At 47.4% G+C, this 8234-nt stretch overlaps 1 non-coding gene across 1 annotated transcript; it reads right to left on the bottom strand.

Moving 5' to 3' along the window:
• Positions 1 to 7543: 7543 nt before the first annotated feature.
• Positions 7544 to 7650, bottom strand: LOC125996683 (U6 spliceosomal RNA). Its single transcript, XR_007491365.1, has one exon. It is a non-coding gene; the product is annotated as a U6 spliceosomal RNA (small nuclear RNA).
• Positions 7651 to 8234: the final 584 nt, after the last annotated feature.

Below are 8234 nucleotides of genomic sequence, written 5' to 3'. Positions count from 1 at the left end.
GACAGTCGCTTTTGTGTAAATCAGGATTCTAGCCCCACAGTTTTGGGGGGGCATTAATACTCACATTCAGTGCAATCAGAATTTTCTGTAAGGGGAGAGTTCTGCACTTGGGGATTCCCAGCTGCCCTCTGAAGCTGTCACCATGCCACCAAGGGATACCATTCTGCTTGCTGCTCTTTCTTTTGCTCCCAACTATCATTCAACACCCCCAAAGCTGCTTCTGCCTGGCCAGTTCAGTAGCTTTTCCTCTACCCAGGCATTTTTGAGTTTTGGGTTTAGAGTTTTGGCTTTCTGGATTACTGCACCACTTTTCCCCAGGAAGTGTTGGGGCTCAACTCTGCAGGTCTGGGTCTGATACATGTCCCCACCAGCCCTCAACCCTTCCTTTGACTTTCTTCCTGTCACTGCTGGTGGTCCCTGCACTGAAATGATCATCATTAGTGGCTGCCTCAACTTTCAGAGAAGAGGCAGCAAACCAAAGTTTGTTGGTTTATTTGTTTTTTATTGCTATTATAATCATTTACTTAACTTTTACACACATTTCATGATCGAGTTTTAGTCATACAGTGTCCATCACCTTTACCATTAAACATTACCCACCACCATTGTTTCAGTTTGTTTTCCACCCTCCCTCCTGCCCTTTTTCTTGCCTGTCTCTGGGGAAGACATTTTCTTCCTCTCTCAATTTCTTTCTTTTTTTTTTTTTTTGGGGGGGGGGGAGCACATCCAGTGGCTCTCAGAGATTACTTCTTACTCTGTGCTCAGAAATTATACCTGGGCAGGCTCAGGGGACCCAGTGTGATGCCAGGGGTCGAACTCTGGTTGGCTGCATGCAACGCTCTACCTGCTGTGCTATCTCTCTGGCTCGACTTTTTTTTTTTTTTGGCTCCACTTATCTTTTAGACACCATGGCTTGCAATATTGTTAAGGGGAATCATGTATATCAGAACAATCCTTTCTAATTTTCATTGTCATAGTCCCTCCTCTGCCCTAATTATCCTCCCTGTGAAACCCAGGTTTTAGTGACCACTGAAAATAGCACTTTAGTGGAATTCCTTTCTGCCTGCCTTTCAGCTCCTCCTTTGACATAAGGCATTTTAATTCACTTTTCACACATTCTTTTGCTTCTGACTGGCTTTGCAGGCTGCTAGGAAAGGCCTTGCCAAGTGTCCCAGAGGCAATCCCAGTGATGGGGCTGAAAAACCCCAGGGGCATGTTGGGACTTTGAAAGAGCCTGTATTGGATTGGTGCAGGGCATAACAGTATCTGCCCACTTTTTCTGTGCCACACAGCTGGGGCCATATCCCACCTAGAGGCTCTGGCCAGCCCTGTGGCCAGCCCTCTCCCTCTGACTCATTTACTCAGCATAATACTCTCCATGTCTGTTCATGTCTAAGCCAATTTCACGGCTTCTATTTTTCCTAACAGCCACGTAGTAATCCATTGTGTAGCTGTACCACCATGTCTTTATCCACTCCTCTGTTTTCGAGCACTTGGGTTGTTTTCAGATTCTGGCTATTGTGAACAGTGCTGCAGTGAACATAGGAGTGCACATGCCTTTTCTGTATTGTATCTTTGGGCCCCTACCTTGGGCCTATCTTGAGATGAAGCATTCTTTCCTGGCCTCTTGAATGCTTCCATGGGTAGAGAAAAGCCTTCGTGCTCACACTTAGGGACTTGTCATTGATTTTAGAGGGGGGTGGAGACACAGTACAGACATTCAGGGGGTTGCCTTGCATGTGGCCGACTCTGATGCAAGCTCTGGCACTGCACGTTTACCTGACTGATGCCATGGGTCATCCCTGAGCACTGAATCAGGAGTAAGCACTGAGCATCACTGGGCATGGCCCAGAAACAATAATACCTATTGATTTTTATATGAAATGGAAAATATGTGGGGATATTGTTGTCTATAGGGAACTGATTTCCATGTCTAACTGCAGGTTTTTTCCGTGGTCATTTCCACGCTCATTTCCCCAAGCCCTGAGTCCCTAGAGAAGTATTGTTTGAAAGCGGTTTGACTGTATTTGTTAGTAACAGACACTCACAGCAGCCTTGGTGCCAGTGACTCATCTTACTTGCCACACGCTTGTTAAAAATAATTCAAAGATTTTATTTTTTTTTAAAGCACAACTCTGAGTTGTCATTGGCGTTGCTGTGGAAGAAGCTGCATTTCTGATGTTTGGGGAGCCAGGATATGTGTGAACTGGCGAGAAGTTTGTGGTTTAAACTTTAATGTTTTGCACTGATCCCTGTGTCAGGTCCTTGAAAGTTCTTTACTCTGGAGGGATGGCACAGTGGGGAGGGTAGTTGCCTTGCACACTGCTGACAGAGGTTCGATTCCTGGCATACCATATTGTCCCAGGAGTGATTCCTCCATACTGCCAGGGGCAATGTCTGGTGTCCCCCTCCCCATCCCAATTTTCTCCAGGCTTTGAAAGTAGACTAAGGACCCCAAGTATGGGAGAGCCATGGGCAGCCAGAGGTGGGGGCTATGCTTAGCTTCTCCCCACAAGCTTTGGCTTTCTTAAGAATGACTCCACTGGGGCTGGAGCGCTAGCACAGTGGAAGGGCGTTTGCCTTGCACACAGCCAACCCAGGACGGACCTCAGTTCAATTCCTGGCATCTCATATGTCCCCCCAAGCCAGGAGCAATTTCTGAGCACATAGCTATGAGTAACCCTAGAGCGTCACTGGTTATAGCCCCCCAAAACAAAACAAAACAACGAAAAAGAATGACTCCACTTTTGTAGGCACCTTAGGAGTGCCTTGTTTTCAGCACTGCAGAGTGGGTCAGAGTTAAAAGACTTTCCTACTAACGGGTCCTGGGGAGGAGTGTGACTGTTTCCCACTGCTCTGCCATCTTCTTCAGTCATGGTCTGCTGGGGTTCACCAATAGCTTTAGCTTTTTGGAAATAAATCCTCTTCATCCTCTCTTCCCATACATGTGATATATATAGAATATATGTGTTCCCTTTCAATGTCTATATGTCTATCCCCCTATCTACCTATCTCTCTATCTCTCTACTGATCTGTCATTCTACTCATCTCTCTATCTATCATCTATCTCTTTCTATCTATCCCTTTATCTATCTGAACAATGTGTTTGATTTTTCCTCTTTGACGCTGGCATGCAAATTTTTCTAAATCCTATTTTGTTTGATGGTCTTAGTGGTGGTGGCTTCTAAAATACTCCTTGCTTTTGCTTGTTGGTGGCCTTGCCTCATATCTTTTCCCTTCCCTTCCCTTCCTTTCCCTTCCCTTCCCTTCCCTTCCCTTCCCTTCCCTTCCCTTCCCTTCCCTTCCCTTCCCTTCCCTTCCCTTCCCTTCCCTTCCCTTCCCTTCCCTTCCCTCTCCTCCCCTTTCCCTTGCCCTCTCCCCTTCTCTTCCTTCACCTCATTCCATCTCCCTTCTCCAACCCCTGTCCTCCACTCCCCTTCCTTTCTTACCTCTCTCCCTCCACCCTCCCTCTTTTCCTCTTCCCTGCCCAGCTGTGCTCCAATGCCCAACAGCTGTGCCCAGCGACCCTCTTTGCACAAAGCAAGCTTAAAGGCTTCTGTGCCTAGCCCCATCTGTAAAAGGCTGGTTGGGTTCCAGCTGCGGTTGATGAGGAATACCAGAACTATAGCCAGCCTGGACTCAGGACCTTGGCCACTCAGGTCTGCTCTGCAGCCCTCTAAGCTCTGTCTCTGCCCCTCTCTTTCTTTTTGAAATCAGGGAAAGTGATGACATTGGTCACTGCACATCTTGTTCTCACCCCACAAGACCTCCTTATCTTTCCTCTTGACACCTACTGGAAAGTCTTTTTTTCTCTGTTGATCCTGGTCCATTGGTCTGCGGCACTGGGCCTGACTTCCTCTGTCCCAGCCTTTCATGGGGCTCCACAGAGCATCTGGCTGATGGTTAATTGGGACTCCAAAGGGTTTCAGGTCACCCGCAATGACAGCTGGTCATGCAGATAGCAGGAAAAAGAGGCTGAATTTTTGTGTTCCAGCATTAGGCTGATGGAAAAAAAAACTCCTACTTGGGTTTGTCTCTTAGTCTTGGAAATGCACCTGAGGACAGTAGAATAAAACAGCAGTGGCAGCTTCAGCTCTGGGGACTCTCTGCTCTCTTCATCCTACAAAAGGGAGGAGCCAGACAGGCCCCCTGCCTCTCAGCATGCAGCATGGTCCTCATCCGGCTCCTGTGAGTTGTATCCACCCCAAGTCCCTGGGCCTTCCCTATGAGCTGCCCCCTCATGCTCTCACAGGCCACTTCCCTCTGCTGGTGGGAGACAATAGCACATTCTCGAAAGCTGTCAGAAAAAGAATTCACCGCAAAACCCATGAACTGCCCATTTCTAAAAGTAGTCACGACTTTCATGGGCAAGTGTTCCCTTTACCTCATTTGAGCAGAAGTTGAAGTGAAAAGGTTTATAGTGTCAATGATTTGTAGAGCTCACGCTGGGGCACAGTAGTAAGAACCAGCAAGGCTGCATCTTGTGTTCAGTGCAGCAGCTTGTTATTTTCAGCTCACACAAGATCAGCAGTGGCCCTTTGTTTGGGACAGTCACTCAGCGACTCTTTCTATAGCTTCTTCTGCACCTTCTCTCCACGTCTGCTGGAGTTTCCTCCTCTTCTGGGACCATTTCAGCAGCTCATGCCTTGTGCTTGTGTGTCGTCATTTATCCCTTCTCCTCTTGCCTAATATATAGATATTTGGTCTTTGGGTCACATCCGCTGATGCTCAGGGCTGAATTCAGGCTCTGCACTCAAGGGTTCCTCCTGGCTGTGCTTAGTGATGCTGAGGATCGAACCTGGGCCAGCCATATGTAAGCAAGCGCCCTGTGCTCTTATTGCTCTGGCAACAATTTTCTCAGCTCAGAACAGGACTGTGAAATCATTGCTTCCTGGAGGACGAAGAGGGAAAGTCCCACCCCTGGGAAATGTTTCTTTGTTCAACACCTGGAAAGGAAAGTATGATGGCTAGAAAAGTTCAGGGGATGAGGTCTGTAAGTTACTTGCAGACATAGCCGTGGTGACCACGTGAGCATATGCGTGTGTGTGTGTGTGTGTGTGTGTGTGTGTGTGTGTGAAGATGTGAATGTGAAGACTGGGAATAGACGTAATCATAGTGACCATTCACCCTGGAGTGAGAAACAGCATTTTTTTGCTGGACAATGCAGGTGACCTAGCCCCTCTGAGACCATCTCCCCAGCCTGTGCACTGTGACCTCTTCTGGGGCTCCTTCTTCTGCCTCCACAAATGCTGAGTGATTAGTCCTAGTTACTGTGGATGGTGTGGAACTGATGAGAAATTCTCTTGGTGTAGGAAGTGGAGCCTTACATGCTGTGCCTGGGGCGGGTATGTGGCTCTCTCCTGTGCTTCCATGGCCCATTGGCTGGTGATTCAGTGCCAGAGCCTGAGGGTGCAAAACAGCTTGGTTGTACAGTGTTAGGGACCCCCAGGGCCACCGCAGCAGTTCTTGGGAAAACTCCAGCATTGCTCTAGCAGTGCTCAGGGGATCTTGTGATGCTAAGGTGGCATCCTCACCCCTCTACTGTCCCTCTGGTCCCACTGTGAAGAAGTCCCACCCTTGCACTTTATCTCCTGAAGCCAGTCACCATTTTGTTTGTTCAGCTCTTGTTCTGGAGCCTGAGACTCGGTGCCGGCAGATGGAATTTGCTTCTCTTGCCAAAAGATGAGACAGACACATGGAGAGGTTGCTCATGCCAGGCCCATTGGGGGTTCAGGAATCAAACACAGCCCTAGACATAGATGTGAGCAATTGGGGGGAAGGAGGCAGCATCCTGCGAGTGCCAGAGGTGAGATGTGGGTGGCCTTTCCTGGCTGCTGTGCAAACTTTTAGGCTCCCACAAAGGCACTTTGACAGGCTGAAGCGGAATGGAAAGTGGGCTTGGGCCACCCATCCTCTGAGGAGCCATGTCCCCCACAAAGATGGACTCACTTGGATTTGTTCATCAGTTTATCTTATTTTGGAACGCTCAGGGGTGAATCCTGGTTCTGTGCTCAGGGACACCATGCCATACTGGGCATACAACTTGGGCATCTTTCATGCAGATCATGCACTTTGCCATTTGAGAACCGAGCAGACTTGATTTGAAACCTTTCTTAGACTCTCCCTGGAGGAGTCTGCCTCACTGCTCATGTGGCTCACAGGAGATGAGGAATTGGCTTAGGGAATGTTGCACACTCAGCCTTTGGTTGTCCTGTGTGATGTTTACATCCTGTAGCACTGTTCCTGGAAGCCTGAACTCTGTGAGAACCTTTGGGGAGACTCAGATTCCAAACAGAAGCCAAAGTAGCTGACTGGACACCGGCTCCGAGATGCATTGGCCCACCTTCTTGCTCCTGACCCATGACAGCTGTGCACTGGCCTTGTAGGCCTGTTTATTTTGTCTGATGGGGCCTTACTGCAGGAGGTGAGAATTGTGTGATAGAAAATGGCTTTGAGGGGTCGGAGAGATAGCATGGAGGTAAGGTGTTTGCCTCGCATGCAGAAGGATGGTGAGTTGCATCCCATATGGTCCCCCGAGCCTGCCAGGAGCGATTTCTGAGCATAGAGCCAGGAGTAACCCCTGAGCATTGCTGGGTGTGACCCAAAAACCAAAAACTAAGAAGAAAAATAAAAAGAAAATGGCCATGAGGGAGGAGAAATGGAACCTTCTCCCCTGTCGTGGGAACCACAGAGCTAGACTATGGAGTCAGGAACAGGCATCTTTGGCTGGGGGCAGCATCTGAGATCTTTGGTTTACTTATTTGTTTGGGGGCCTTAGCTGGCCATACTCAGCTTACTCCTGGGTTATCCTCTTCTGCGGTGCCAGATAGAAACTGGTGGGGTGCAGGGCTAACACCTGCCCAGCTATGCTCTTTTCAGTCCTCCCTGTCTTCTTTCTCCAGGAGAGCAAAGTCTCTGAGGCAACACAGGGAACCCTCAGCTGACCTTCTCCAGGCCTTGGCAGAAGAGCTGCTGCATTAGCATCTCTGAGTTGGCATATGTAGCCCAAGAGCCTGGGATGGCCATAGATTGGCTGTGCTAGGCACAGAGATGAACCTGTGGGGGGCTAACAGGCAAAGTGGGTGGGAAACTTCCCTTCACTATAGCTTTGCTCCTGACTTTGAGTCTACTCAATGATGACTGGCCCAGCTGATAGCTTAGTTGCAGAATTCCCAAAACTTTTCCTTTTTGATCTAGAGAACTGAGGGCTCCATACAGGCACACCCCCACCCCAAATACTTGGCAGTACTTACAAAGTTTTTCAGAGGAGGATTTTCCTTTGATGTGCTGTCTTGGTTGAAGGGTCTGGGCTCAGTGGTACCTTATCTTCTGGCCCAGCACTTTCTTCTCGTCCTGGACTACAGGAGAGATGGAGAAACAGGGCACTGAGTATCCAGCACAACATTTCCTCCTCTTCCTCCTCCTCCTCCTCCTCCTCCACCTTCTTGTTCTTGTTCTTCTTCTTCTTGTTCTTCTTCTTGTTCTTCTTGTTCTTGTTCTTGTTCTTCTTCTTGTTCTTCTTTTTCTTGTTCTTGTTTTTTTTTTTAATATGGAACACTTCACGAATTTGCATGTCATCCTTGCACAGGGGCCATGCTAATCTTCTCTGTATCGTTCCAATTTTAGTGTATGTGCTGCCGAAGCGAGCACTTGTTCTTGTTCTTTTTGTTCTTCTTGTTGTTGTTGTTCTTCTTCTTCTTGTTGTTGTTCTTGTTGTTGTTCTTGTTCTTCTTCTTCTTCTTCTTCTTCTTGTCCTTCTTCTTGTTCTTCTTGTTCTTGTTCTTCTTGTTCTTCTTGTTCTTGTTCTTCTTCTTCTTCTTGTTCTTCTTGTTCTTGTTCTTGTTCTTCTTCTTCTTGTTGTTCTTCTTGTTGTTGTTGTTGTTCTTCTTGTTGTTGTTCTTGTTGTTGTTCTTGTTCTTGTTCTTGTTCTTCTTCTTCTTCTTCTTCTTCTTCTTCTTGTCCTTCTTCTTGTTCTTCTTGTTCTTGTTCTTCTTCTTCTTGTTGTTCTTCTTGTTCTTGTTCTTGTTCTTGTTCTTGTTCTTGTTCTTCTTCTTCTTCTTCTTCTTCTTCTTCTTCTTCTTCTTCTTCTTGTTCTTGTTCTTCTTGTTCTTCTTGTTCTTCTTGTTCTTCTTGTTCTTGTTCTTGTTCTTGTTCTTCTTGTTCTTCTTGTTCTTGTTCTTGTTCTTCTTCTTGTTCTTCTTCTTCTTCTTCTTCTTGTTCTTCTTCTTCTTCTT

This window comes from Suncus etruscus, chromosome 18 (assembly GCF_024139225.1).
Source record: "Suncus etruscus isolate mSunEtr1 chromosome 18, mSunEtr1.pri.cur, whole genome shotgun sequence".
Taxonomy (NCBI): Eukaryota; Metazoa; Chordata; class Mammalia; order Eulipotyphla; family Soricidae; genus Suncus; species Suncus etruscus.
The sequence above is the reverse complement of the archived record's forward strand: the minus strand, read 5'-3'. Positions and strand labels throughout refer to the sequence as shown.